The sequence below is a fragment of the Mus pahari genome, chromosome 1 (assembly GCF_900095145.1).
Source record: "Mus pahari chromosome 1, PAHARI_EIJ_v1.1, whole genome shotgun sequence".
Classification (NCBI taxonomy): domain Eukaryota; kingdom Metazoa; phylum Chordata; class Mammalia; order Rodentia; family Muridae; genus Mus; species Mus pahari.
Window position 1 is genome coordinate 34,357,639 of NC_034590.1, and position 7,501 is coordinate 34,365,139.

The window sequence follows — 7,501 nt, forward strand, 5'->3', positions numbered from 1 at the left end:
CTACTTCTACATTGATATAACATTTAGTACTAGGAGGATTTCATGATAAGAATGTAGGCTAGCTGGCTAGCAATACTAAGGCCCCTCTATCTCTAACCCTGAAGCTTCAGGATGGCTTTTATACACATCTGTTTCATTTTTTTTATATGTATACTTTATGACTGTGTGCATTCAAATAAAAATGAATTAAGGGCCAATCAGAAGAGAGAGCTTTCAAACAGAAATGGAAATACAAAGCTTACTGTAACCTGGGAGAGTTTTCAGTTGGAGCCTGCTCCAACTCTTATGCCTCCTTCCTGGATATTTCAAGGTGTTGGCTTTAACTGACTCTAGAGAAAATCAGCAAAAGGAATAAGTAAATTAGTAATAAACTGTGGGTGATCAAAACCCAAAGGCAAGTATATTGTTGGCTGTGACATATTCCCAGTCCTACATCTTAAACTTAATAACCCAGTACATATAATTCAACAAAACCTTGATGCTACTTACTACATGTAAATATCAAATTTTCCTCCCTGCTAGTTCTGCTATTTCTTCTGAGATACTCCTCTAGTGTTATTTTTAGTTTTTTTGTTTTGTTTTGTTTTGTTTTGTTTAGATACAGGACTACTGAAATCTCAGGAAACTGGACAGAGACTGTACTGGTAAATACACACACATGTAGTAGAACAAGATCAGCACTAATGGCTCTTCCATATAGCCCTCCGCACACAGTAACCAAACCTTATCAAATTTCTTACCTACATTTGTACAGTTTTTCAATAATCTCCCACTTTCATTCATTCTTAAATTAATTATTTGTCTGAACAAGTTCTAGAGTTCACCAAGAATGACCTTTTGCATTGTGTAGGGTTTGTCAATATGATTAGATAAGGAAATTAATAATGTTTGAATTAAGGTAAGCAGGACTTCTAAACTAAAAAATATTACAGCATTATAACTACTAGAATGACATACATGTATACTAAATGTATACTTAACTCACCTTCAGATAGATATATACCTTACCTCCACCGAGCAAAACTCCCAAAATAGGTGTAAGAAGTCCTGTGTTGAGTTACTATTGAGATCTGTTTGAAAGATGCCCAAACACACAAGTTATTTCTACTGCCTATGATTGGTCCCAAAAGGTGGTAAGTAAGTTGCTATTGATAAAGACAACACACACTTCAGACACAGTGCCTAAAGGTACCTAATCTGAAATTGACCTGAGTGCTTCTCCCTGAGGACTAGGTTTCATAATACCAGAAAATGACAGACAACGTTTCACAGGAAGGAAGCAATAAACTGCCCTGTTCAATTGTGACACATATGAACCATAACATTCACTAGCATGGGACACAAACACAGACACACACACACAAACACACACACACACACACACACACACACACACTAAAACTAAGGGTGCATTTAGAGCACACATACTTTGGCAGTAATTAAGACCTCTCTAATTGAACTTAAGATCTCAACATGAAAACAATCCATGTCTTATACTAAAATCTTGTTAACTAGTCCAAGGCCTGACAATATTACTGATGCTATGGTGTTCTTACAGAGAGGATCCTAGCATGGCTGCCCTCCAAGAGGCCCAACAAGAAGCTGAAAAAGTCAGGTGCAGTTACTTACACCCAATTAATGAACACAAGCCAAGGACCCCTGGATTTGAATTAGGGAAAAGCTGGAAGAAGCTGAGGAAGAAGGTTACTCCATAGGAAGACCATCAATCTCAACTAACCTTGAACCCTGCTCAGAAACTGAGCCACCAACCAGGCTGCATAAATGAGCAGGTCTGAGGCCTCCAGCACATATACAACAGAGTATGCCTGATCTGGCCTCAGTGAAAGAAGGTACACCTAACCCTTGAGAGGCTTGAGGTCCCAGATAGTGGGGTGGTGTGGTGGGGTGGGGATGAGGGGGTTGGGGACATCCTCTTGGAGATGGGAAAGGAAGAATGGAATGAGGAACAGTCAGAGGGAAGACTGAGAGGGGGATAACAATTGTACTGTAAAAAAAGATTAAATAATAATAATAATAATAATAATAATAATAATAATAATAATAATAACATTGCAAGAATATTATAGCTAGGATTTAGTAAGAGACAGACAGTACAGGTCTGTTGACATGTTGTTAGCATTGACTAAAATAACTGTACATAGATCCTACAAACTTACTTTAGTTGGATACAAACCACAAACTCAGTAGTTTTGTGGGGAAAGACTATACTGCCAAAAATGTGTCATTGGCATAATCATGAATTATCTTATTTTGTGAATATATGTATGTATTTCTGTCTAAGAGAGAGCATTTCTTAGGTAAGGACATGAAGTCCTATAAGTTGCATTGTATTCTATATTGATTAAACATGCCCCAGTGAAATATCAATAATATAACATAATTCGACTAATATCCTCAGGTTAGATACTTCAATTAATGGTGGAATGTTATAATTATAAATTATGTTATCACCAAAGATCACAATCCGATGCTGTTCCCACATTCCACATTTGAATATAAACTTACCCTTTATTGAAAATGATTACACCATACTCCCATTTGATGTCATCTCTGCTTCCTAGACCTTCTTCAATGTGGTTCATCAAATTTTCTATTCCTTACAGCTACTCGCTAGTGAACAATTCCTTTAAAAAAAAGTCAAAGATAACACATGAGTTGCAGAATTAAGCCCCTCTAGCCACACTTCTTATGCATAAGTACTTTCTGTATAATTCTTAATTACAGTATGAACACCTATAGACTGTTTTGCCTCTTCTAAACTCACATTGAAAGGGAGTATCTAAGAATGCTGTGGACAGTAAAGCTTTGGTATCCCAGCAAGTGAATAAACTTCTTGGGTAAGCTCTGTCATCTTAACTGTGCCATACTAGTTAAGTGATATTCCCTCCATGACCTAAGATAATAAGGAAAAAAAAGTCTTCCAGTATTGTGTATTTTTGAGTGTCTGTTTTCAGCTGATTGAGTTGTCCTGAATGTTCTCCCCTTGCCATGGATCACCTAGGAAAAGAAAACAGAAGGAGAATGAATAGAACACAGGGTCTATAAGAGGCACATGATAACCTGATGATTAAATAAACACTGGTGAGAGAACTACCCTTTCAATGGACAGACAATCAGGAATAAAATGATCCAGTAGCAAAAACAAGCACACTACACTATAGATAAATATCATCCATCATCTGTCATAATAAATTACAAGATGGGGTTTAAAATAATTAAAACCACAATCAAGCCTAAGTCAGAGAGTGGAAAATAGTTGTGTGGTATGAATGCTTCTATTTGTTATTAATCATTTTATTCATTTACATTTCAAATGATATCCTCCTTTCTGCAAACCCCTCATTCCATTCCCCTCCCCTTTGCCTTTATGTGAGTGCTCCTCTACACACTCACCCACTCCAGCCTCACCACCCTAGCATTCCCCTATGCTGGGGCATCAAGCTTCCACAAGACTAAGCACTTCCCCTTCCTATTGATGCCAGATAATGTCATCCTCTGCTATACATTTATCGGCAGCCATGAATCCATCCATGTATACTATTTGGTTGGTGGTTTAGTCTCTGGGAGCTCTGGGTGGTCCAGTTAGTTGGTACTGTTCTTTATACGAGGTTGCAGTCCCTTTCAACTCCTTCAACCCTTCCTCTAGCTCTTTCATTACGGTCCCTAGGTTCAGTTCAATGGTTGGCTGTATCTGCATCTATATTAGTCAGGTGCTGGCAGAACCTCTGAGAGGACAGCCATTACAGGCTCCTGTTAGCAAGCACTTCTTAGCATTATCAATAGTGTTGGAGTTGGGTGTCTGCAGATGGGATGGATCCCTAGGTGGGGTAGTCTGCGGATGGTCTTTTCTTCTTTCTCTGCTCCATTTTGTTCCCCCATTTCTTTTAGACAGGAAAACATCAGGTTAATTTTTTTGAGATGGGTGGGTGGCCTTATCCTTCAAACAAGGGCCATGTCTGTCTACTGGAGAGGATCCCTTACACATTCTATCTCCCCTTTTTTGGGTATTCTGGCTAATGATATCCCTGGTTGTGGTATCTTCTATCACTTACATGCATGCAGAATACCTCCTGGAAGTAGGAAATCTAGTTAATATGGATGAAATATCTTCTTGGGCACAAGCTACATTTCTCCATATTTGATTATATAAGTGGTATATTTAGGAAGAGGTTTTTTTCTACTGTAGGTATTAAAGGTATAAATGATAGTTTAGTAGTACTAATTCATGTTTGAGGTTAGGGTGTATGGTAATTCCTTGGCCAATAATCCAGCAAGATTTAACTCATCCCCACTACTGGAGGTTTACTTGGTGGCAGGTCTAGCTAAGGAATTGTCTTCTTTAAATATGGGGAGTACTTCATAATTATTATCATATGTGTACATATTATATAAAGCTTCTAGAGCAATAGGCACAGACAAGACGTTCAATATTTCACACCACTTACAACTGCGGCATTGATTATGGATGTGAACACAAGTCCTACTCCTCATCAGGAATGTATTTGTAGTTTATACCTGTAAGGAAAGGGAGAATCAAGTTTCCCCAATGGAATTATTGAGAATATCAACCACAATCTAGGGCTGATTTCATTCCCAGGAATTGTAGGCCAAAACATAATGAAATTCATGTTTTATTTGTTTGCTATTAGGTTGTGCACTGTGTAGTGGTGGGCTTTTTTAAAATTTGGTTTGTTTGATTTTCTGTTTCTTTTCATATTCTTTTTTTCTTAACAATTAAATAGAGATAACAATAAATTAGTTGGGTAGGGAAATAGGAAGAATCTGGATGGCAATGAAAGAGAAAAATAATCAAAATATAAAATAGATAATTAGTAAATGAATAAATATTTAATATGCATAAATAAGTATGATTCTATTCATGAAATAATCAAAAAACAGTTATTTTCAGAATACACTTCCAGGAGTGGAACCTGACAAAAGTAAACAAATTTTCAACTACAATGGAAATATGAAACAACACTAAAAATTTAATTTTGCCTAATGCTGCTTTGTCCAATCTGTTTTGTGCAATCTCAGGAATGGTGATCACACAGTTCACCTTGTTTTCTGTCATAACAAAATGTGAGGATTCTTATATTCAGAAAGTTCAGAGTCTCGCCCTGGCTTTGTGACCAACTCTCCTCTGATACTTGGAACCATAAATGAATTTTGTTGTTTCCAGATCAACATAGTGGATGAAAATTGTATAGCATAATGAAATAGAAACTTCCATCTAATTAGTTACATAAATAATTGAAAATCAAAAATAAATGTTGGAAAACAAATGACTATAATACCATAGCTCAGAGTAACAGTCTCCAATGTGATCGTCTCAGGATGCTGACAGGAAGCCTGGCATTAGTGCTTGAGTTTGCAACCTCACCATGAAGTACAATGATACTCCATATCAGAAATACCTGACATAAATAATGATAAAAACAGGGATAAGTAAATATGAGAATACTTCAAGTTTCAAACATGTATTTCAGACTATTAATAACACCCATGTATTTTTAATGTCCAATTCATTGACTTTAAGAATTCCATAATTATCAAAGCTATTATAGACTAAGAGTATCCCCAACTAACGCAAAGGTATATTACTTTTTTATATGATCAAACTAATCTAAATTTTATGAGAAACATTAGTAAAACAACTAACTTTGACACAGTGTTCAGATAAAGAAAAGCAAAGATGGAGAACTTGAACTTTGGGCCCTGTTTCAAAACTTATGACAAATTAGTTTCAATAAAGATATCTGAATATGACATATGGCTAAGCATATATTAGTAAAATGAAAACAAATACCAAAATGAACACTAAATTAGCACTTGTGAATATGATCACAGTGTGTGAGAATGTTGCAAACTGTGCATATGTGTATGAATGTATGGTCAACTTCAGTGTTTTTAATCAATTGAATTCTGCCTATCTTTAAAAATATCATTTGTTGCTGCTCTTAGAGACTAGCAACTAAATAAACTAGCAGACCAATCCTGGGATTAGGATGGCATGCCACCATTTCCTGTTTCTTTGTTGATTGGTTTGTTTCTACAACTGCTAGAGATCCAGTATCATATATCTGCAAGTTCTGTGAGGAACACTATAAAAGGGAGCAATCCCCAAGCATAAAATATTTATAGTTAACATCAATGATTATCAAAAACTTCTGAGATTTTCAGTAGATACAGTAATTTTTGAAGCTACCAGTACAAATTGATACAATATGAAAATCCGAATACAGCAAACATAACTGACTAAAATTGCCCATGCAACAATATATACTGAAAATTAAAAACTCATAAGAAAGCAATATCTATGGAGCAATAATGTACAAATTGATAGCACTAATGAACAAATTATTAGTAACATGGAAGCAAAAATTACTGAAAGAAAAGAATATTGCAATTAATACTAAATAAGCATTTTATAAAATGAATTATAAATCCTAACAGTTTAGGATGACACAAATATAGAATTTTTGAGTATCAATGTTTGCCAATAAGGTAAGATTTTTTTACCAGAATATGAGACTGAAGTATGCACATATACTCCATGTGGTAATCACCACATGTCCCTTCAAGTTATTCCCTCTGCTACCCAAATTTCTCAATATAATTACTGTTATGAAACATAAAAGCCAACAGTGATAATGTATAAAACAACAACCATCACGTAATATCAGACAAAAATACCAAGAGAAGTTAAAATAATTCAAAACACAGCAAAACAAAAAAATAACAATAGGGCCTGACCTAGCTTAATAAAAGTAAAAACACAATCAGTAGAATCATGTGTTTCTAGATCATATTGGGTAAGTCCACTAACAAAAAACTATAAGATATTTTACTATTCTAAATATAAAAGAGGAATATTAGCACTATATAAGTAAGAGTCTAAATAGACATTTCTGCAAAGCAATTCCATGAGCATTACAGAAGCAAATTTTATAAAATAAATAGAAACACTAAGGTTAGTCAAAACTGACAAGGGAATCATAATTGATAATTATCCCAAATTATATATAATTGTTTTTCACACATAGATACTCACACACATAGGTTTATATAATTTTCACCCAATTGGGAAGATTATTGGCCCACCAGGGGCCATGAATATCTTCTTTTATAGTGAATGAAGAGACCCGTGTCTGCTGAGTGTGCTGAGTATAAGTAACTCTGAGGTGGGGAGGGGGATGGTGAGAAGCAGTAGGGAGAGTTAAAGGATGGTAGTGAACAGATACGATCAATATGTATTATAAATGTATATCTTCACAGATTAAATCAAAGTATTTGAAGAGAAAAATACAATGTGGGAATTATGATGTCCAGTAACATCCTAATGACATATGACTTCTAAGAATAAGGTCAAAGTTGATCTGAAAGATTGCAGATACTTGTCTCTCTCATAACTTACAGTTTCCAGACTGTTTGTTCATTTCCAAAATGTACTAGATTTAATAAAGATGCAATCCTAGAA

The 7,501-nt window shown here is 35.2% G+C and overlaps 1 long non-coding RNA gene across 2 annotated transcripts in view; it reads right to left on the minus strand.

Moving 5' to 3' along the window:
• Positions 1–247: 247 nt before the first annotated feature.
• LOC115065083 overlaps positions 248–7,501 on the minus strand; it is a 9,133-nt gene continuing 1,879 nt past the window's right edge. Inside the window, exons 2-8 of one of the 2 annotated variants that reach the window (XR_003844885.1) lie at positions 7,439–7,495; positions 5,319–5,438; positions 4,467–4,536; positions 2,786–3,018; positions 2,527–2,645; positions 1,004–1,070; positions 248–329 (exon numbers count right to left, since the gene is read on the minus strand). This is a non-coding gene — a long non-coding RNA (uncharacterized LOC115065083). Of the gene's footprint in view, positions 330–1,003; positions 1,071–2,526; positions 3,019–4,466; positions 4,537–5,318; positions 5,439–7,438; positions 7,496–7,501 lie in introns of both variants that reach the window. The other variant, XR_003844884.1, reaches the window with a different exon arrangement.